The 24,042-nt window shown below is 31.4% G+C and overlaps 1 pseudogene; it reads left to right on the top strand.

Moving 5' to 3' along the window:
* The first annotated feature begins 8,215 nt into the window (after positions 1 to 8,215).
* LOC123201697 lies at positions 8,216 to 22,740 on the top strand (annotated as a pseudogene).
* Positions 22,741 to 24,042: the final 1,302 nt, after the last annotated feature.

The raw sequence follows: 24,042 nt of genomic DNA, 5'->3' as shown, positions 1-24,042 counted from the left end.
GTATTTTTTATATATAATTTATATATATAGATAATATGTTATTATATGATTAAATGATTTTAAATTAAAAATAAAATAAAATAAGATAATATAAGATAATATATCTTTTATGTATCTAATTTATATGTAAAAAATATATACATATAATATTGATTATAAATAAATATATAGTATGTTTCATAATATATAAAAAATTTAGCCGTGATGCTAAAATTATATTATAAGCCATTTAAATACAACTAAATTCACTAACATACCAAGAAAGACTTATATTCCAAAATTCTGATTACCAAATTACTAATATTTATTTCATGTTTGTGATAAAGATTTGGGCCCATCTTTGCATATAAGTAAACCTAAGGTTCTAGAAATCCAAAGTATATGAATTCTTCATGATTGTCTATTTACTTAGCTTTTAATTAGTTGCAATTTAATTCGATTACTTTGTTCTCCTTTATATCCAAGCATATACTTGAACTTGAAAACCTCTTTAGCTAAATCCAAATCTTGGTTTAATTAGTGATTGTTTTCCCAAAACTAATGTTGACTGAAACATAACATGGAGTAACATAATTATGAATTTCCAAACATTTTTCGTCAATCCGGGGGTAGAGAGGAAAGATAGAGAGACCAAAAGGGAAGACAATTGATGGGTAGGGATAACAAATCATTTCTAGAGAAAAAAAAAAAACTCTATAAAAAAATTATTATTTTTTAAATTTTGAGTGAAGAGAAATTATAAAATTTTTAAATTTAAGAAGAAAAATATAATAAAATTTTAATTTTTTAAAATTTTTAATAAATAATAATTTCATCTTTAATTTTAATTAACATCTTATAAATAGATGTTTAAATTTTACAAGATCAGAGATAGAAGTTTTGACATTTCACGCTATCTATCTTGGGTGGGGACAAGTCTTTTGGTCAATTGGAATAAACATTTATCTTAGGCCAAACGACTATTGCCCACCCAAAGTATGATGTAATGACAAGTTTTCACCATTTAACTATGAAAACACCAAATACCCACTCATGACCGGTTAAATTTAACAAAACCCTAACGGTGGTAAATTTAATCTCATTTTTCCCCCTAAAAGTTTAAAAACTAACATTTTTTTCCTAAGCTAAGTTTGAAAAGATCGCATTTCCCATCCTGGGGTTTATTTCCAAACCCTTTCACTTTCTCCGACGTCATTACCGGCCATTTTCCCCTCCCGATGGGTTCTCTTCCATCGATGGCCCCCCTCAACTCCACCCCAACCCATCCGACGCAGAGATACGTCGTCTGGGAAGACGATCGTCTTCCTAGATGAAGACGACGACGAAGTTCTTCGTCTTCCACGGCTTCTCTAACGCCGATCGGACGTCCAAATGGGAGGAAATAGATCGTCGGAAGGAAATGATGCTTCGGGAGGGAGAGACCGTCGGCAATGGAGCCGGAGATTTCAAAATGAAACCCTAAGGTGAAACTGCGATTTTTTAAAACTTAGGCTGGGGGAAAATTTTAGTTTTTAAAGTTTAGGGGGCCAAAAGTATATTCTATTTTAGTTTATTTTTAATATTATAGAGAAAATGACGATTTTACCTTTATCACCGTTAGCGTTTTGTTAAATTTAACCAGTCATAGGTGGGTGTTTGATGTTTTCATAGTTAAAGGGTGGAAACTTATCATTACAGTATACCTTGGGTGGGAAATAGTCATTTGGCCTTTATCTTATTCTATTTTGGAGGGACAAAAGGGCATGGCTAAGGGGCCGATTAAGTAAGCTGGTGGTGGTCTTAGATAATTCACAATTTCAGGTATCACGTGCGTGCGCTTTGCATTAACTTGAATGAATGTAAGTACAAAATTTGTAGAAGCAGTACCTAGTAAAATATAAAAAAGGTTAAAGGAGGAGGAAAGATCTTGCTACCTAAGCACATAGTAAAATGGAAGATACCGAACTTGGGGTGTATAATTCAGTTTCTTGTAATTTGAAAGTTTTTCTCAAATTAAATTGAAAAAAGGGTTTGAAAAAAATTATTTTAAAGTTTAAACTAAACTAAAAAAATGTGGTTTTGATTACTATTTAAACCTATTAAAATTATTTACTTCTAAATATATATTATTTAATAAAATTAATTGAATTATAATTTTCTATAACATAATATAAATATATAAAATATATATACAATATATATGTAAAGAAAATGACAAAACAAATATGTAAAAAACAAGTTCTACACTTAATTGTTTATTAAAAAATTTTGTCAAATATAATTTTTTATATATATAAATATATATATTAAAAAATATAGTTTCCAATTTAGTTCGGTTTGAAAATTTTATATATATAAAATAGTTAAAACATATATATATATATATCATAATGTAAATGTGAACACATGGTTTACAATATTTTGGTCCTGTATCATCATGTAAATGTGAACGCATGATTACTATTTAAACCTAATCCTCATGTGATTAGGTGCCTGTTAAAACATTCAGCCACACACACAAAAAACAAAAAAAGAACTATGCGTTCACATTTACATGATGATACATTAACTTATCTTAAAAAATTCTTGTTAACTACTTCCTTTGGTAGAATAATATCTTTCTTAACTACTTTATTTTGTATACCCATTTATACCAATTGATTTAGTGTAATTTAAATACCTTATCTATTATGTATTAAAAGTTTATAATCTTAATTATGTTATAATTTAATATTTTTTATTAAATTTTTATGAAAAAAATATTTTTATTTTTAATAAAAATAATAAATAATATAAAAATTATTTAAAAAAACATAAACAATAAAGTCACTATTTTAAAAAATAATTTGAGTAATTAATTTTATAATTTGATAACAGTAATATAGGTACTTAAATAATATTATTTTTAATTAAATATAATAATTATTTATAAATATTAATTTTAAACCAATTATAATATTTTATTTTTATAATAATATTTTATTTTTGAAAATAAAAAATTGTTCACACCAGTGAAAGCCCAGATTCCTTGACCAACCAAAGCATATAAAAAATAAATGAATGCGTCAGGAGGAAAACAAAAAGATGCCTCATCAGAGACGGCGATTTTCGTGTGGAAGCCCACAGTCTTGACCCAGCATTGGAAGACTTTTCCATCTCGGGCAGCCTAGTGGTGACTTGATGTACATATAATTTTTTAACACAGAACACCCCCCACCCACCGTCAAAAAAATTAATTTAAAAGTATACAAATTAATATATCTATATTTGATTTGATTATTTTAAAGTAATAAAAAAATAAATAATTATATTACTTAATTATAATTTTTTATATTAAATTGTATAGATAAATTTATATAATTTATTAGTAAATATAATTTTCTTAAAATATGGTTGTTTCAATAATATCTCTAAAATATTGGACCTTTAATTAATTTATTTTCTTAATAAATTTGTAATTAGAAGTTTACAAAATTATGAATTTGGACCTACAATCCTGAATATCATGAATCTGGATCTGAAATCATGAACATCATTCGTAACCCGAAATTTACGAAATCATAAATTTAGACCTGAAGTCATAAATATCATTAGTAACCTGAAGTTTACAAAAATCAAGAATCTGAATCAAAAGTCCTGATATTATTTGAATATTTATTTTTATTATAGTAATTGTATTCAGTTTATTTGAATATTTATTTATTCGCATATTTAGTTATTTAAATCTTTATTTATTTGAATTTTTATTTTTATTTATATATGATTTACAATTTGAAGCTTGTAAAATCGTGAGAATATATATATATGGGCCCGAAGTCCCAAGTTTTACGATTTGTAACTTAAAATTTGTAAAATCATAAGAATACATATATATGGGTCGTAAGTCCCAAGTTTTATCAAAGTTTTTATTTTAGAATAATGATATTACTTTGGCCAAATGGTAACGTAAAGACATTAAATGCCTTAGAAACTTAGCTTGGAAGAAAGCCACTTTTGTTTACTAGAGGAGTAGCAAATTTTCTATAAATACCCCCCTCTCCTCATGAAAGATGTACATTTTTTTTCCCTTAAGCTTTCTTCTTGCTTCTTCCTTTCTGTTGTGGTTTTGGCTTAATAAATTCATAATTCTCATTTTACAATTCAATCACTTTGTCATTTATTCCATTATATTTATAACAAATTTTAATTTTATGAAAAAATAAAAGTTGTAAAACCTTTAATTCACCTAAAAAACAGGAGAAAAAGAGGGCCTGATACGGTGACGCCAGCAACATCCTCATCAAAGCTGGCCCTTAACAATTTGCACCAGGCAGGAACTAAGCCCCTTCAGAATAACTTCACACCTTGTCAGGCACTAGGCCCCTTCAGAATAGGACCACACCTTTGTCAGGAACTAAGCCGCTTCAGAATAACACCGCACTTTTGTCAAATTCTATCCGATAGTGACTTGTGAAACTGCACCAGGAACTAACCCCAGTCAGATTCTAACCCCAAACCTTAGTCAAGCTGTTTTATTTAAAGGGCGTTCATTGATCTCCCTTCTCTGATTCCTCCTCTTCTCTTTTAGAAGGGTGTCATATTGCTTGAACCCGGAGGAACAACCGAGGTAACAAGGAAGACTGATATCGATCTCCTTTCTCCTCACACCGAACTCTTAATATTTCTTTCTCTTTTTTATTATTATTATTTCTTTGCTTGAATTTAATTTCTGAAATAAAACCGATGGGTATCGTTTCGTCAATTTTCTGAAGAATTGATTCGGTTTAGTTGTTCAGGGTTGCTGGGTAACCTGGGTTCCGTGCGCTGGATAACCGATGGGTATCGTCCTTCAATTTTCTGAAGAATTGATTTGGTTTTGTTGTTTAGGGTTGCTGGGTGACCTGGGTTTCGTGCGCTGGATAACCGATGGGTATCGTTCTTCAATTTTCTGAAGAATTGATTCGGTTTTGATGTTTAGGGTTGCTGGGTGACCTGGGTTTCGCGCGCTGGATAACCGATGGGTATCATTCTTCAATTTTCTGAGAAATTGATTTGGTTTTGTTGTTTAGGGTTGCTGGGTGACCTGGGTTTCGTGCGCTGGATAAATTTTCCAGAAATTTTGCATATTCCCTTTGCTGGTTCTACTGAACCGGACCAAAGATGAACCGGATGCTAACCGTCAGTCCAGCCGGTTCCATCTGAATTTTAAGCAGAAACTGTTTTTTGATACACACAAGCCGCTTAAGTCACCGGTTTGGTCATTAAAACCATGTTCAAAATCCTCTCATTTGTGTGGACTTGTTTCCACCTAAAGTTTAGTGTGAATGCAAATGTACACCCACCAAGTTTTAAAAATTTAAAAATTTACTAATTATTAAATTTTTATTATATTTATTTTTAATTATAACAGTAAAAAGGTTATTTAATAAATAATATTAAAAAAATATAATTTTATTTTATTTTTTCTCACATGTCTTAAAACTGATATTTTATCATTGTATAAGATTTAAAAAATCATATTTCTTTTATGAGATTTTCCTTTTACTTCCCTCCCTTCTTTAACACTGGAATTTGGTTGAACCCATCTTCTTGCTCGATGCTCTCTCTCTGACCACAAAGTCAGTGTTTTCTCTCCCTAAATCCTGTCAATTTGTGAGATGAAGGAACAATCATGATAAGAGGACAGGAGATGTTGTCCAGATCCAAATTGTTCTCTAACCATGAACATGATGAAGATGCTGTTGTAATGCGTTCGTCACACGACGATTTGTCGTATTGGTGGTTGAAGAATATGGTTGCACCTTCGTTTGGGATATGAGAGAGAACACTGACAAATAGGAGGTTGGCTGAAGAAAGTTGCCAAAGAAATAAGGGAATCAATAAAATCCTAGGGGAAAAGATAATTTTCAGGGGAAATGATACAAATATATTAATTAAAATAATAAATAATATAAAAATATTTTAAAATATATATATATATATAAACAATAAAACCATAATTTAAAAAAATAATTAATTAATTAATTTTTATAATTAAACAAGAGTAATATAAGTATTTAAGTAATATTATTTTATTATTAATAATTAAATATAATGAATATTTATATATTTTAATTTTATTAAATATTATAATAATATTTTATCTTTATAAAAATATTTTATTTTTAAAAACAAAAAATTATTTAGACCAAACCAACCATAAAAGTTATGTGATGAAATATGAATGAAGTTTTGGAATATATCTAAAACTCATACAAATCCTACAATCTTACCTATTTTTTTTATAATGTAAAAGTTTTCAACTTAAGATGATAAAAAAAGTAAATATTTATTTTATTATACTGATTTAACAATTTTCTTTATTTGAATTTGTTATTTTTCTGTGTAAGATTTTAGAAATAAGTTTGTAAGTTAGAGAAAAATGATAATCAAAGTTAAAGAGGTTTTAGTGTTTTTGTTAAAAGTATAAGGACAAGAAAAAAAAATGTATTGAATGATATTGTTTGAGTAAAAAGTTTAATCTTGTTTTTTTTTTTTAAACCTTTTATATTATATATATAAATAAAATGTATAAATTTATATATATATATATATATATATATATATATATATATATATATATATATATAAAATAAAATAATAAAATAATAAAAAATAATAAAGTTTGTCTTATCGTAAATTATAAATTTATATAATTTATTTGTAATCATAATTTCCACAAGAGAAGGCTGTTTTAGTGAGCTCACTAAAACATTGGTAGATTTTTTTTGGGAAATTATAAAAAATAGCCAAAATTTAGGGGGTCTAAGTAAAATTACCCAAAATATTCAGGTTTAAGCAAAAATACCCAGGTTTTGTAAAATGACAAAACTGCCCCTATATATAAACACAACAAATTTCCTTACTTCCCACGGTCATTTCACTGTGCAAATTCAAAATTTCCCACGGTCATCCCACGGTCGACCAAATTTTCGTCGATTTTCTTGCTTTCCGACAACCGCAAATGACAAAGAAGGTTAGTATATCTCCCGTAATCTTATTTGAATCAAGTTATTGCTCATATTATTGAGATTTGATTGAGATTTTGAGGTTTAAAATTTTAGGGTTTCGATTTGAACAATGTTTAAAATGTTTTGATTCTTGGTTGTTTTCGTTGAATTGATTGAGGGGTTTTATGTTATACAACATGTAGATTTGATTTATGTGGAAATCGGAGGCCGAAACAACCAAATTTTGACCGAAAATGGCTGTCGAAGGGTCGGCAGTCCGATCGTGGGAACAGTGTTTCCCACGGTCAAACGATTTCTCCCACGGTCAGTAGACATTGACCGTGGGTTAGGGGGGTAAAATAGCTTTTTTAAAATATTGGGGTGTCGGGGAGAGTCCTTAGCCCACGACAGGTTTTTCTGAAATTTACTACATGACCATGGGTTTTCCATTCTCCCACGCTCATCCCACGGTTCGAAACTTCCCAATCAGATTTCTGTCTATTTTCTTGCTTTCCGACAACCGCAAATGACAAAGAAGGTTAGTATATCTCCGGTAATCTTGTTTGAATCAAGTTATTGCTCATATTATTGAGATTTGATTGAGATTTTGAGGTTTGAAATTTTAGGGTTTTGATTTGAACAATGCTTAAAATGTTTTGATTCTTGGTTGTTTTCATTGAATTGATTGAGGGATTTTGTGTTATACAATGTGTAGATTTGATTTATGTGAAAATCGGAGGCCGAAACAACCAAATTTTTTGTCGAAAATGGCTGCAAAGGATCGACAGTTTGACCGTGGGAACAGTGTTTCCCACGGTCAAACGATTTCTCCCACGGTCAATAGACATTGACCGTGGGTTAGGAGGGTAAAATAGATTTTTTAAAATATTGGGGAGCCAACAGAGATTTCTTTGAACACAACGAGTTTTTCAGAAAGTTGTCATATAACAGCAGAGTTGTTATAATATCAACTATCCAAAAACCCTTCATATTTATCTAAAATTATATTTAACCCCCATAGTGAGTGAGAGAGTTAAATAAATGAGGAAAAGGGTAATTTTGGTATTTTTTGCTTAAGAATAGTGAATTTGGGTATTTTTGCTTGAAAATAGTGATTTTGGGCATTTTTGCTTAATGGGAGGGTATTTTGGCCATTTTTTAAAATTTCCCCATTTATTTTCTTTAGTCACAAGCTGCTACTGCTTTTTTTTTTGTCGTTATATTACTTCGGCGGATTTGCAACTTTGCTAATCAAAAATCAACTCGAAATGCAGCTACGAATGGGAATTTACAGGTGTCACCTCTCGTTCTTCTTCATGTCGTTCTCTCTTCTCTGCGCCACCACCGTCGCCACCGTCAGTGGGGTCAGCCCCAGCCGTGATTCCCAATACCTTGAGGAGGCGCACCTCTGCAAACAGGCGTACGGCTTCATGCCCTGCTCCACAACCACAACTGCATTGGGGAACTCGTTTTTTATCATCGTTTATGGATACCTGATTTTCGTGGCATGCAAGTGTGTTTTTGACGGGAGAGAGATGTTGAAGATTCTTGGTCCCGGTTGTCTTGGAAAAATTGTTCTCCCCATGCTTGATGCACTTCCCGGCGCCATACTCATTCTTGGTAAAAACTCTTATTTGAGTCTTGGCTAACTTGTTTGGATTTTGTGATTAAGGGTTACATTTTTGAAACCTTGTTATCTGTTTATCATCTGTTTTGAGTTTTATGGTGCTGACTGGAGCATAGTCATCAACAAGGAAGCAGGCACTGCATGGTTGGAGGAATGTTTCGGTTATTTATAAAAATATGAAACGCGTAATTCGTTCCCCTTTCACGTTGCAATTTCACAGTACCATAAACCTAACCATCTCCTCTCCGTTGTCGTCACGAATCCTCTCCGTCTCCGGCGTCGCGAAATCTCGGCGAAGTCTAGAACAGCCATGTTCATCAGTGCACTTAATCTAAGTTCGCCATTAATTAATAACAGTCGTCTCCATCTGCTTAATTTCAACCAAGAACATTTATTGAGTTCCTAGCTAATTTAGCCATTAATTTAGAATAGTGTTTCATTTTCTGTCTTGTCGATTCAGACTTTTGCCGAGCAGCTCTAGTGTAGTGTGACAGACCTCAATTGCAGAATTGCTTGGTGGCTATGCTTCAAAGTTTATATCTTTTTGATCTGATGAGTTATTGAGTTGTTACTCTTGGCTTGTATATGATATCTGGATTTTGAAAGTTGTTACATGGGAGCTTTTTAATAAGTGATTGATTTTATTGTTGAAATTACTTTACTAGATAGGGAAAACACTCTTCATTGATTTATAATTTTATTTATTTAATTTTAAGCAGTTAATTGATTTATAGTCATGTTTCTTTTCAATTTAAATGTTGAATATATTTTTTATAATGTTAATTGGTTTTGATTTTTTTATATTAATGTAGGTTTGTAAATACTTCTTGGAAGAAGTGGAAAAAAGTATGTAATTGTTGTATATTTTTTTAAATACAGGATACTACATTTTTTAATTAAAAAAATTATATTTATAAAAAACCCCCTATATATTTAATATTTGTACATTTTCTTATGTTTCTATTTGTTATATTTTTTGAGAAAATACGTTTCAATATTTCCGTTTCTACGTTTTGATGTTTCCACATTTCTGTTTTTTTACTACCTAGTTAATATTCTTTCAATTAAAAAAAAAAAAAAAAGAGTTCTCCCACCATACCCCAAACCTTGATTAGCAGTATTAATCTCATAAATTTTTACAGCCTCTGGACTTTCTGTAAAAAGGGAAATATCTCAAGTCAGATATTTGTAGGAATGGGGTTACTAGCCAGTTCAAGTATTTAGATAATATTCCTTCTCAAATATTGCATTTTTACCTGGTGATTGATGTGTTGATTGCATCTGATTAATTCTCTTGTTTTTTACAGTGTCTGGACTTTCTGGAACTAAGGAATCTGCTCAAAGTCAGGTCTTTGTGGGAATGGGATTGCTAGCCGGATCAACTGTCATGCTTCTTACTGTAATATGGGCATCCTGTATCATAGTTGGAAAACATGACATTGAGCATTCAGTTGCCGAAGATGGTCAAAATGCAAAAGGATTTAGCTTAACTGGTATGCCACTTTACTCAGAATTGTCCTTTACTAGTCTTCACTGATGGACTGAATAACCAATCTAGTTTGGATTAAGCAGTTCTCCGGCTCTTAACTTGGAATATGCCAACGCAGTAGCATCTTTGTATTCTACCATTTCTTATTTGTGGAAGAACTGTCTCAAAGTTTGGTCTAGTAATTTAAGACATATTCAGCTGTGTTATAGTTGTTTGTGAGGATTTGAGGAGTCGCTGATGAACATGCACCTAGAAAATACAAATGAATTTGGAATTTAAATTGTATCTGTATAGAAAAAGTCACATCCATTTTTAACACAGAAATTTAATAAATAGTTGCCTGAAACTAATATAATTTTCATGAGGCAGAGAGATCCTATATAGATACACCTTGGACCGAATGACAATTTCTTCATGTACATTGGTTGAAAGCAACAAGAAAGTGATGGTTATTTTTACAGGGAAAGAGACAAGGTCCAACATGGCTTTAGAACCCTCTTACTGTATATAGGTTCGGAGTGTTAGGGCTGGTAATGTTGGTCATGGTGCTTAGGGTGAGTTAGCTTCAATTGTCGTGGGGAGATCAAACCTGATATAACTATGCCTGCTGCTTCTTTTTAAGTGTGGAAATTTCTTATTAAATTCCATTGAAGATTTTCTAAACTGAAAATAGAAATTCTCTTTGATTACAGAAACCGGTGTTTGTACTGATATTTCGACTTGCTATACTGCAAGGATAATGGCTATATCTGTCATCCATTTATTGTTGTTCAAATACCACGGATACTCCATTCAACTTCAGGAAGAAACTTGGCTGATTTGATTGCTCTAATTGTATCTGTATTGATGTTCATTGCTTATTGCCTTTATCAGGTAACCATTCTTTTATGCAACAATTATAGCATCCTGTGAATTCTTTGATACCTGTGACAAATTCCATGAATCCATCTTATGTAAGCACTGGTGACATTGAGGCACACCAATCTTTTCGTTGACTTAGTGAAAATTCTGTAAGGATATTTTATTTGGTTCTTGTAATAACTTGTTAGAAAGATTTAATTAATCAAGTGAATCTCATCTTAGAAGGCCATATAAATGAAGCTTTCTTCATGGTGTAAAGACAAATCTTGAGAATCTGTTATTCTTGATCTAAGAGAAATGAGTTATGAAGGCATCAACATGTTGATAGCTGGAGGACATTTTCTTCTTTCATTGCCTTATCAATAGTTCAAATGGACCTCCATTAAAGAAATGCTGATGCTTTTTCTTAGGGGTGTGCCAATTCGGTTAAACAAACTAATTGACCGCATTTGCAAACCGAACAGAATTTTCGATTACCTAGTTTTGAACCGATTTTTAAATTAATATTACAATTATAACCATATTTCATTATGAACATTTAGACTTTAATCTATAATTACTTTGCCAGTTGAAGGTAATTGATTTTTAAGCAAATAATTGTATTTTTGTTTTCGTGGGCTATGCTCGTAGAAGGGATGATTATGTTGATTTTTGACATCCTCTTAAATGCAAACTAAATTATATGTCATATAAATGTGAAAAGATTTGAGAATAAAAATGGAACTAGTCTATCAATCTAATCATCATATTTTACCATACTAGAATATGCATTTTCTATTACAATCTTAGGTTTGCTAATATTAATGTGATTATTGAAAATCTTATTAAATATAATTTTAAAGAGACTATTTTTGTGGTAATAAATTATTTTTTTCTATCACTGGTATTAGTAACGAGAAATGAAAATAAATTTACGACAAGAGTGCACTTTTTTGTGTCATGAAATTTTTACATAAAATATTTTTTATTATTTATTGAATTTGGAAACCGATTCGGTTCGGTTTTCAGATAATTTTGCACACCCTAACTTTTTTTCTTTTGTTTTTATTTTATTGATGAAAAATCTCTTTCAGAGCGAATAAATCACATTAAACAAGTGAATATTGAGTTTAATAACTAACCGTATAATCACTACATTAAATTAATTAAGAATTTGATTTTGATATTATGTCAACGAGTCTCAAATCAAAACCTTTAGGATTTGATATCTTTTACCATCTAAACTATCCCCAAGGGCTTATTGATTGCTATAGCCTTTGCTGACCCTCTTGTAGACGCCGTTGACAACTTTTCAGATGCAACAACTATACCCTCATTCTTCATCTCACTTATTGCATTGCCTTTGGCAACCAACTCAAGTGAAGCCTTTGGTTGGTTTATGTTCAATTGCAAATGCCCTCTATCCCTTTTCCTTAGCGCTGGTTTATGTTCTTGATTATGCTTTTGGTTGGTCATGCTTTGTATAAACATTTTTTAACATACAATTATGTACACAAATGATATGCCATTAAATGATTAAAAATTTTTGAATCAAACCCAATTATATACTCAAAAGTGTATACACGTAACATTGTTTGTTCATAAATTGTGGTTCGTTCCTTCTCCACTTCTCCATATGGGTGTTTGATTGATATCTAATGATTAATTGCAACCTCAGGATTTTTTTAAGCTAGAACGTTGGGATTTTGAGATCAATAAAAGAATATGTACACATATTTGAGTACACAAATAAATAAATAGATAATATTTCATCATGTGATTTGGTGATTTTCAATTAAAGATAAAGTAACATTCAATCAAATGATGATATATCATCTATATACCTATTTATGTACTAAAAAATATGTATACATAACATTACTCTTTTGAGACACTCTTTTTGAGCAAGTTTATGATAATGAACTTCCTCTGGAAATCATGTTTTGAAAGACAAATAAATAGATTTTAATTAAAATCTCAAATTGAGTTATCTTGAAGGCCTCTTGTTATGATATTGAACTAGTAACTAGGGGATTTAGTTGAAAGATGAAAATAACACACAGTTGCATGATTTCACAGTTATTCAACAGGATTTCTGCAACCCAAATAAACATTGTTTTTTCTGTGATACTTTCCCACTTTTGTTCTCTTACCTACTTCAATGGGGGCCTTCTACTTCCATCATAACTATATTGAAGGGTCAGATTTAGATACCCCACCAAAAAAAAGAGAAGACAAAAGCATATATAAGCCAATCTACATCTCCCCATCTTTCTCTTCTCTCTGCCCTCACATGGCCAAGATTTGGTATTTTACTTTCACACACAAGCTTGCATAAGCAAATTTATAGAATTTCCATACCACCCCATTTGTCAAATTGTTTTAGAAAAAGGAAAACAAGTCTTACTTGGTATGATCTCAGAGAGATAACAAAGTGGCCTACCAAAGAAATGGATACAGGTTAGAAACATTTATAGCTTCAAATTGAGATCAACACTTCCGCCTACTTCACCATTGTTACAATTATTCACTCAGCCTGTGGCTTGGTCTTTTTTCACAAATGATATAAGAAACAAGAAAGTTAAGTTCAATTTAATTAGAAAAGAAGTGAAATTAGTAGAATGTAAATGGGTTCTTGTTTTAAGTTAGACTCACTTGATAAGGTAGTGATTCAAAATCAGAGAATTCAGTGCTATGGAAAGCTAGATAAGGTCGAGAGTGCCTTAATTTTGAACCTGGAGACATTGAAATCGTTGTGGGAGGAGCTAATGTGAGAAAAGGTCCATTTTCTCTGATCCTTTTCTTTGAATTATTAGGCTCCAACATGAAAGTTGAGCATGAAGAGCCTTCTCTGGCAAGTTTGGAAGCAATCAACATTTACTACGACAAAAACATAGGGACCCAATCTACAAACAAAGTCAAGCTAACCTGGAAAGTGTGCCAAAAGGTTCAAAATTGAGTGTTTGACCAGCACTGTCACAAGAAGCCGGCTGATTCTGGGATGAACAATTGGGGGAAATTTGCAGTGGAAAGATGAGATGCCTGGTGGATTGTCTAGAGGATAGGGATATGACCTCTTCATGCCAACCATCTATACTAAATTTTAACCAAATTGAACCAATCTACTTGTTAGATCTCTCAGTCTAGACAGAATAAACATAAATTTCAGACTAGAGCTACTAGAACTCACTACGAAACTTTTCAGGTTACTCAAGTACAAGATATAATTTTTATTAAGAAACAAGATGGAAGCTAAATTGAACATAACTTTTCCTCTTCTGTCCACTTGGGTATACAATTGTTCACCCTCACATATGATACAGTATAATAGGCATGAAATCACTAGATATGGGGATATGATGTATCACTACGTAATTAAATATTATTTTTTTTAATTTTTAACTATTTAATTATACAATAATACATCATTATTTATATATAAAGTTATGCACAAAACTTTCCCATTTGATAAGTTTTTGTTGGAATGGCACAAAAATGTTAGGAACAGATTTGAAAGCCAGACAAAATAGTATTGAATGACTTTGACGGTAGCACACGAAGAGTTTTCTGGGCCTGGCTAATCTCTGTCAGACTGAACCACCCCAGTCTTAACCCTTTAACACACTTTACATGATAAAATATTGAAAAAAAAAAGTCAAAAGTCAAAATACATTCATATTTAACGGGGCAACATTACTTATCTCCGTTGGAAGCTATTACTGTTATTAATGGAAGAGATGAGAATCTGTCATCCTCATAATAGGGACTGGCCAGGGATGAAGGTAAAGATGGAGATATCAATCCTCTTTTGCCCGTCCTCGTTGTCATCCTTACATACTATATCTATAAATAAATTGTCTAGGGGAAGATTATTTTCTCAACTTTTCATTATTTAATTTTGAAAAACTCTTTTACTCACTCAGTGGTTGTTAAGTTTGTTAGTTTTAGCAGCGAAATCTTTATTTTATCTGTAATATTAAAATAAATTAAAATTTTATTTTATTTTCTTTTTTAAACCTTAAAAACTAACAATTTATCTCTTAGAGCAAGTTTTGAAAAATCACTTTTTTTCTTGGGTTTAACTTCAATATCCAACCAATCTCTTTGGTGCCATTATAAACGATCTCTCTCTCCAAACGGTTTCTCTTCTTTTGAAGGTCTTCTTTAGCGTCTCTCCTCCCTCCAACAACATACAACTCTCGTTTGGGAAGATAAATTGTCTTCCCAAAAAAAGAGGAGTAGTCTTCTTCTTCCCAAACGACTTGTCTTCTTTTTTCCGTACCACTTGTCTTCTTTGTCTTCTTAGACAAGTGTCGGATATCAACAAAGAGAGGAAAGATGCTAAGGGAGAATGCAATAGAAAAGTTTTTCAACTTTTCATTATTTAATTTTGAAAAACTCTTTTACTTACTCAGTGGTTGTTAAGTTTGCTAGTTTTAGCAGCGAAATCTTTATTTTATCTGTAATATTAAAATAAGTTAAAATTTTCTTTTCTTTTCTTTTTTAAACCTTAAAAACTAACAATTTATCCCTTAGAGCAAGTTTTGAAAAATCACATTTTCTCCTGGGTTTAACTTCAATATCCAACCAGTCTCTTTAGTGCCATTATCAACAATCTCTCTCTCCAAACGGTTTCCCTTCTTTTGAAGGTCTTCCTTAGTGTCTCTCCTCCCTCCAACAACATACAACTCTCGTTTGGGAAGATAAATTGTCTTCCCAAAAGAAGAGGAGTAGTCTTCTTCTTTCCAAACGACTTGTCTTCTTCTTTCCAAACCACTTGTCTTCTTAGACAAGTGTCGGATATCACCGAAGAGAGGAAAGATGCTAAGGGAGACTGCAATAGAAAGAGGAACCATCGAGAGAGAGAGATCGCCAAAAATGGCGTCTAAAGGAGTGGCCAGATATGGAAATATAAACTCAAGGGAGGAAATATGATTTTTTAAAACTTCACCTAAGGGAGAAACCATTATTTTTTAGGGTTTGGGGGAAAGTAATATAAAATTTTAAAATTGATAAATTCGATTAATTTTAATGACCTATGAGTGGATAAAAGTTTTTCAAAATTAAAACATGAGAACTTGAGAAAACAATAAACTTTGGATGGGAATAAGTCCTTTAACATAAAAAAATTGTTTAAAATTATTTATACAAATTGGTATGATAACATCTCATTAGATAATTTTAAAGTAAGAAAAAAAACCAAACTTTTACCTCAATTTATAAAAATAAATTTATACTATTTATTTATATATATAATTTTATTTCTCAAAATAGATTTTAATTAATTTATTCTGATAGTAAAAAGAAGATTTTGTAGTCAAATAATAATCTAGTCTGTCCTTTATGACAAAATATCGAGAAGCACAAGTTGGCCTTCAGTCTTTAGAATTCGCATCAAGTCAACTAAGATGGCTACCATCAACAGGCTTCACCTCTCCCTTCTCTTCCTATCGTTCTCTCTTCTCTCCACTGCAGCCGCCGTCAGCGGGGTCAGCCCTAGCCGTGATTCCCAATACCTTGAGGCGGAGCTCCTCTGTAAACAGACGTATGGCTTCATGCCCTGCTCAACATCTGCATTGGGGAACTTGTTTTTGATTATCATTTATGGATACCTCATTTTCGTGGCATCCAAGTGTGTTTTTGACGGGAGTGAGGTGTTGAAGATTCTTGGTCTCAGTCGTTTTGGAAAAATTGTTCTTCCCAAGCTTGACGCGCTTCCCAGCGCCATACTCGGTAAAATCTCTCGCTTGACTAACCTGTTTGGATTTTGTGCTGAGTAGTATTGTGCCTGAGAATGACGCGTACATATTTCTGTATAAATAATCGTATTATTAAATATTATTTTATTTTTAATTTAAAATTAATATAAAATTTAATAAATTAATATTTATTATTTATATATAATTTTATTCTTTTATGATTAACAGGTAGATTTTTGTAACCTTATCCTCTATTTTGAGTTTTATGGTGCTGATTAAGTGTGAGCCTATTGAAAACATAGGAATCACATTTTTTTTTTTTTTGGGTGTAAATCATGACTTTAAAAATTGGCCAAAAGGACTAATTCCCACCCAAAGTATGTTGTTCTTCTAAGTTTTCCCTCTTTAACTTTGAAAATCTCAAATAACTATCTATGAGTAGTTAAAATTTATAGAACCCTAACCCTTAAAATTTTATCTTTGTTTGCCCCTCTAAACTTTAAAAATTAAAAGTTTCCCCCAACCTAAATTTTAAAAAATTACAGTTTTCTCCTAGGGTTTAATTTCTAAATATCCAACACTGTTGTCGACGGTCTCTCTCTCTCAAACCATCCACCTTCTTAGATGGTCTCTCTCCACCCATTTAGAGGTCTGATCGGCGTAAAAGAAGGTGTGGAAGACGAAGAGTTTCGTATTCTCCGACGAAACTCTTCTTCTTTCATGTCTTCTCAAACACCAATCAGGCGTCTAAATGGGTGGAGAGAGATCGTCAGAGAGAGAGGATACTTTGAGAGGGAGAGGCCGCCGACAACGATGCCGGATATCTGGAAACTAAACCTTAGGGAAAAACTATCATTTTTTAAAATATAGATTGGGGGAAACTTTTAGTTTTTTAAAGTTTAAAGAGGCAAACAGATATTATATTTTAGTTTATTTTTAATATTATAGATACAATGACGATTTTACCTCTACTTTCGTTAATTTTAATCAGTCATGGATAAATATTTGAGATTTTCAAAGTTAAAAGGGGGAAACTTGAGAAAATAACATACTTTGGGTGGGAAATAGTCCTTTGGCCTTAAGAAAACATCAAAAGAAAAATATGATACATTACAGCAGACTAGACATGATCTACTTTCAAAATTATAGAGTAACATTATATGCACAAATAATATTTATAAATTTATACATAAATAATAACATGTTATCATATGATTGAATATTGTTTTATATCTAATTTAAAATTACTCAATCACATGATAACATATTATTATTTGTGTATAAATTTATGTATATAGTTTTGTAGCCAAATGACTATTTCCCACCCATGGTTTGGTGTAAACTCAACTTTTCACTTGTTAACTATTGAAAATCTAAATGTCTACTTTTTTGTTAAATTTTACTGTTATTGTCAAAGCTAAAATCGTTATTTAATAAAAATTTTTGAAAAAAATTATAAATTTATCACATCTTTCCCCTCAGGTTTAAAAACTAACAATTTTTCCCTCACCTTCCTCTCACCCAAAGTTTGAAAAATGACTATGTCCCCTCTAAGATTTGCAATTTCTCCCTTGCCGCTTCTTTAGCGACTAGAGTCGACCAATCTCCACCCTCCTATCTCCTGAACAAGGATGAATTATCGGCCAATATGAGGTTGGTGAGGATCCATGTGACACACAGATTTGTTGTCTTCGCAACTAGCAGCACTAAACTAATCAATAACAACCAAGGCTTGAGAGGAACTCAAAGCTGCATCTTCTTATATTTGCATACTTGAAGAAACTTGCTTATAAAATTCAAACATAAGCTCTAACACATTTATCAAGTACCCAAATAATATCTCAACTTTCTGCATTAACTTCTCACTCATGAAAATCTTCATACAATTTCTAACCACCATGAACCACCAAACACGATTCCATAATGGTTGCATTGCTTTAATATAAACTCTAAAAGCTTTTCTTTGTACCAATGAAAATGGTTGCTCATCAGCAATTATCATCTTAGCAAGTATACTCCTAGATTTTTTTACTAAATTTCCAAGTGTCTAAATCACTATTACCCTCTTCTTCTCCTTTGTTATTGGTCTTACCAAGAGCGAGATTTTTGTAACCTTTTCCTTTGTTCTGAGTTTTATGGTGCAAACTCTTGAGAGAGTGGTGGTCAACCTCCAGCAGTACAAGACTTTGAACTCTCTTTCCTTTAATTATTTTATTTAAATATATGAAAAATGTGATGAAATAAAAAATATTTATGGCGCAATTGAACAAATAAAATAAATATATATTTATTGTAATACTAAGTTAGCAATATAAAATTATTTCACAATTTATCATTACTAAAAACTCATAATATAAAAACCATATGCATAAACAATGTATACAATTTTATACACAAATAGTGACATCTCACTGTGTAATTGAGTAATTTTGAAATAGAGACAAAATAATACTCAATCATATAATAACATATCATCTTTTGTGCACACAATGCTATTCATATGCGCGCGCGCACACACACACACACATATATATAAAAATTAGGGTAATTAACATATAAACCCCTCGAAACTCCAAAACTTGAACTTCAATGTCAACCTCCTCCTTTTTAATACTGATAAGGATACCTTAGACTTTGTACATGGCATCAAGTAGTAGAAATATTTGATGTGGAATACTAGTGCATATTTAGCTGAGAAATCTCAAAAAAAAAAAAAAAAGTAATCTTTTGATTCCGTATGATCAATTCTCTTGCTTGTTACAGTTTCTGGACTTTCTGAAAAAAAGGAAATATCTCAACGTCAGATATCAGTAGGAATGGGATTACTAGCCAGCTCAAGTATTACAAGTGCCCTTTTTAATATTATTCTTTTCAAATATTGCATTTTTACCTGGTGATTGATGTGTTGATGGCATCTGATTAATTCTCTTGTTTTTTACAGTGTCTGGACTCTCTTGAACTAAGGAATCTGCTCAAAGTCAGGTCTCGGTAGGAATGGGATTGCTAGCTGGATCAACTGTCATGCTTCTTACTGTAATATGGGGATCCTGTATTGTAGTTGGATAAGGTGACATTGAGCATTCAGTTGCTAAAGATGGTCAAAATACAAAAGGACTTAACTGGTATGCAAGTCTACTCAGAATTGTCCTTTACTGATGGACTGAATAACTGATCTAGCTTGGATTAAGCAGTACTCCAGCTCTTAACTTGGAATATGCCAAGGCAGTAGCATGTTTGAATTCTATTTCTTATTTGTAGAAGACTTGCCTCAAAGTTTGGTCTAGTCTAAGGGTTTCTGTTTTAATAGAAACCCTTTATGTTGTAGAAGCTATGAGCCTGCAATGCAGTCGCTACAGAGTGGAAGAGGAGGATGGGGGAGGGAGGGGAAAGAGAGATGAAATTTAAGACATAATCAGTGCGTTATAGCTATTTAGGAGGATTTGAGGAGTGGCTGATGAACATGCACCTAGAAAAAACAGATGAATTTGGAATTTAATCTGTATCTGTATAGGAAAAGCCACATCTATTTATAACGTTGAAATTGAATGATAGTTGCTTAAAATTAATTTAATTTTCATGAGCGAGATGGATCCTATGTACATGCATTTTGGACTGAAACATTACATTGACTATATCTTCATGTGCATTTGATTTAAGCAACAAGAGACGATAGTTATTTTTACAAGGAAAGAAACTAGGTCCCAATTGCTGTAGAACTCTCTTACTCTATATAGGTTCAGAGAGTAAGGGCTGGAGAAGTTGAGGACTGGTAATGGTGGTCATGGTGCTTAGGGTGAGTTAGTTTAAATTTTCGTGGGGAAATCAGACTTTATAAATATGCCTGCTGCTTTATTTTAAGTGTGGAGATTTTTTTATTAAATTCCATTGGAGATTTTCTAAATTGAAAAAAGAAATTCTCTTTGATTGCAGAAACCGGTGTTAGTACGGATATTTAGACTTGCTATACTGCATGGACAATGGCTATATCTGTCATCCCATTTATTGTTGTTCAAATACCACAGATACTCCCTTCAACTTCAGGAAGAAACTTAGCTGTTTTGATTGCTCTAATTGTATCTGTATTGATGTTCATTGCTTATTGCCTTTATCAGGGAACCATTCTTTTATGCAACAATTATAGCGTCCTGTGAATTCTTTGATACCTGTGGCAAATTCCGTGAGTCCATCTTATGTAAGCACTAATGACATTGAGGCACACCAATATTATTTGGTTCTTGTAATAACTTGTTAGAAAGATTAAATTAATCAAGCAAATCTCTTCTTAAAAGGCCATATAAGTGAAGCTTTCTTCCATGGTGTAAATACAAATCTTGAGAATCTGTTATTCTTGATCTAGGAGAAATGAGTTTTGAAGGCGTCAACATGTTGATAGCAGGAGGACATTTTCTTCTTTCATTGCCTTATCAGTAGTTGTTCCTTTTAAAACCCTATTTAACAGCATTGTTTCTGACCTTAGTGTTAAATGCTAGTGTCTTGAATGGTATATTAAGAAGGTTTGGTATCTTCAAGATACATAGCTAGTAAGATCTTTCCTCTTTCTTTAACCTTTTTTCTATTTTGCTGGGTACTGCTTTTAACAAATTTTCTATGTATTTACTGATGCTCGACTTCCCTTTCATTCATGTCATTTAGGTCTCTCAGCCCTGGATTCAGAGGCGGCGTATTGCTTATGCAAGGCACAGGCGTGTGACATCAAGAATTATGAAACATCCGAGTCAGCATGCTGTGGGAAGGCTCTTGAATGATAGAGGAGAACCCAACAAAGAAGTTTTGAAAAAGTCAGTTTTTTTTTTTTTTTGAAACTCAAAAACTGATCCCCTTACCCATTCACTTTTCTCCCATGACAACAGAATTAGATAAATGTTTTTTTCAATTAATAATTGCTGCCACTCATAATATATTCTTATTAGCACTGACTTCTTATGACAGACTGTTTGATTGGATTGATGAGAACAAAGATGGACAACTTTCAGTCAGTGAATTCAAAGCACTGATCATGGGAATTAAGTTTGACGAGATAAACTTGGATAAGGATGATGCTGCTGGCAAGTTACTAAAATAGATGGACACAAGTCTGGACAATCAAATTGATTTAGATGAATTCATCAGAGCTATAGAAAAATGGCTCAAGGAAGTACTTCGAGGAAATAGATGTGGTGATCCTGGTTCTGAGTCAGCAAAACTTATAAGTGACTTTTACGAGGTAAGGTTGCACAATATGACCTGCATCTATGTCCAGGATGGCATGTTGCTATAAGGTTGTGACATATTGCAAATCATGTTCAGAAAACAAAGAGGGAGCATGATTTGTTGGGAGACGAAGAGGAAAATTTCGACGTTGTTAAAAACCCGCAGTTGATCTACTTGAAAGCTGTATCAAAGTTGTTTATGGGAACCATTATTGTTGCTGCATTCACTCATCCTCTAGTGGATACTATCACTAACTTTTCCGATGCAACAAGTGTCCCTCCATTCTTCGTTTCATTCATTGCACTACCTATGGCAACTAAGTTTAGTGTAGTGGTACAATTGTTCATTTATGCCAGCCAGAAGAGGAGGAGAACAGCCTCATCAACGTTTATCGAGGTTTGTTACTCATTTCTATCAATTTTTCCATAAGCAACTTGAGGTAATTAAAGGGTCTTATATTATTTTGCTTTCCTGATGTTTTCTGCTGCAGTTATACACAACTGTGTCAACGGATAATGTGATTTATCTATCAGTTTTCTTAGCTATCGTCTACATCAGAGGATTGAGTTGGGATTTTTCAGCAGAAGTGCTGGCTATTGCTGTTGTATGCATTCTGGTGGGATTTTTCTTATTTATGGAAATTTAAAAAAACAAAAACAAAAAGCCAGTGATGAAAAGGTGACTGGGTACAACTGGTGATCCAGAATTTGCATTTGCGTTGAATTTTAGGGAAATTTCATTTGGCAAACAAACTGACGTGTTGGCTCATACAAGAACTTCTAGAAAAATTGTGATGAAAACCGAAAGGTGATTGGGCACAACCGGTGATCCAGAAATGCATTTGCATTGAATTTTAGGGTAATTTCTTTTGGCAAACAAATTGCAGTGTGTTAGAATCTGACTCAAAGTTGTTTTATTTAAAGAGAGGGTTAGCTTATGCATGAACTTACAGAATATTTGTGATGAAAACCGAAAGGTAATTGGGTACAACCGGTGATTCAGAAAAAGCATTTGCATTCAATTTTAGGGTAATTTCAAACTGCAGTATATCTAACCACAGGACATGGTAACATAAAACATACCAAACTTTGGTGGGTGTGATTTGAAAGTTTTTTTCAAGCCATACTGAAAAAAAAATGTTTGAAAACTAAACTATTTTAGAACTCCAACTACACTAAAAGGTATAGTTTTAATTACAATTTAAACTTATTAAAATTATTCATTTATAAATATATATTATTTAATAAAATTAATTTAATTATATTTTTTTATGACATAATATAAATATATAAAATAAATATGAAATATATAAATACAATATACATGTAAAGAAAATAATAAAATAAATATGTAAAAAACAAATTTTACACCTAATTGTTTATTAAAATTTTTTGTCTAATATAAATATATATATATTTAAAAAAATATGATTTACGATTTACTTAGATTAGAAAATCACTAAAATTAAAATCTAAATTAAAAACTACTTTTAAAAATTATATCAATCAAACCAAACAAAACTGTAGTTTTTTAATAGTTTGATTCAACTTTACAGTTTGAATCAAATTATGTGCATGCATGCTAGCATTTAACACTATGGTTAGAAAGAGTGCTATTAAAGAGGGTTTTAATAGAAACAACTGTTGACACGACAATGAAAGAAAATAAAGTAACACTTAATTACATATTAACACATCAACTTATTTAACAACCATATATTTTTTTAAATATATATATATATATATATATATATATACACACAAAAAAAAAAAACTATGCGTTCACATTCTTAATATATGATTTAGGTACAAATAATGTGTCTTCATGTGTTTAGATGATTTTAAATAAAAAATAAAATAACACTCAATTACATGATAACACATCAACTTATCTTAGAAAATTCTTCTTAATTACTTCCTTTGGTAAAGTAGTATCTTTCTTAACTACTTTATTTTGTATACCCATTTATACTAATTGATTTAGTGTAATTTAAATACCTTATCTAGTTGTGTATTAAAAGTTTATAATCTTAATTATGTTATAATTTTAATATTTTTTATTGAATTTTTATGAAAAAAAATATTTTTATTTTTAATAAAAATAATAAATAATAAAAAGTATTTAAAAAATATAAACAATAAGATCACTATTTTAAAAAATAATTTGAGTAATTAATTTTATAATTTAGTAACAGTAATATAGGTACTTAAATAATATTATTTTTAATTA

This window comes from Mangifera indica, chromosome 18 (genome assembly GCF_011075055.1).
Source record: "Mangifera indica cultivar Alphonso chromosome 18, CATAS_Mindica_2.1, whole genome shotgun sequence".
Taxonomy (NCBI): Eukaryota; Viridiplantae; Streptophyta; class Magnoliopsida; order Sapindales; family Anacardiaceae; genus Mangifera; species Mangifera indica.
The sequence above is the reverse complement of the archived record's forward strand: the minus strand, read 5'-3'. Positions and strand labels throughout refer to the sequence as shown.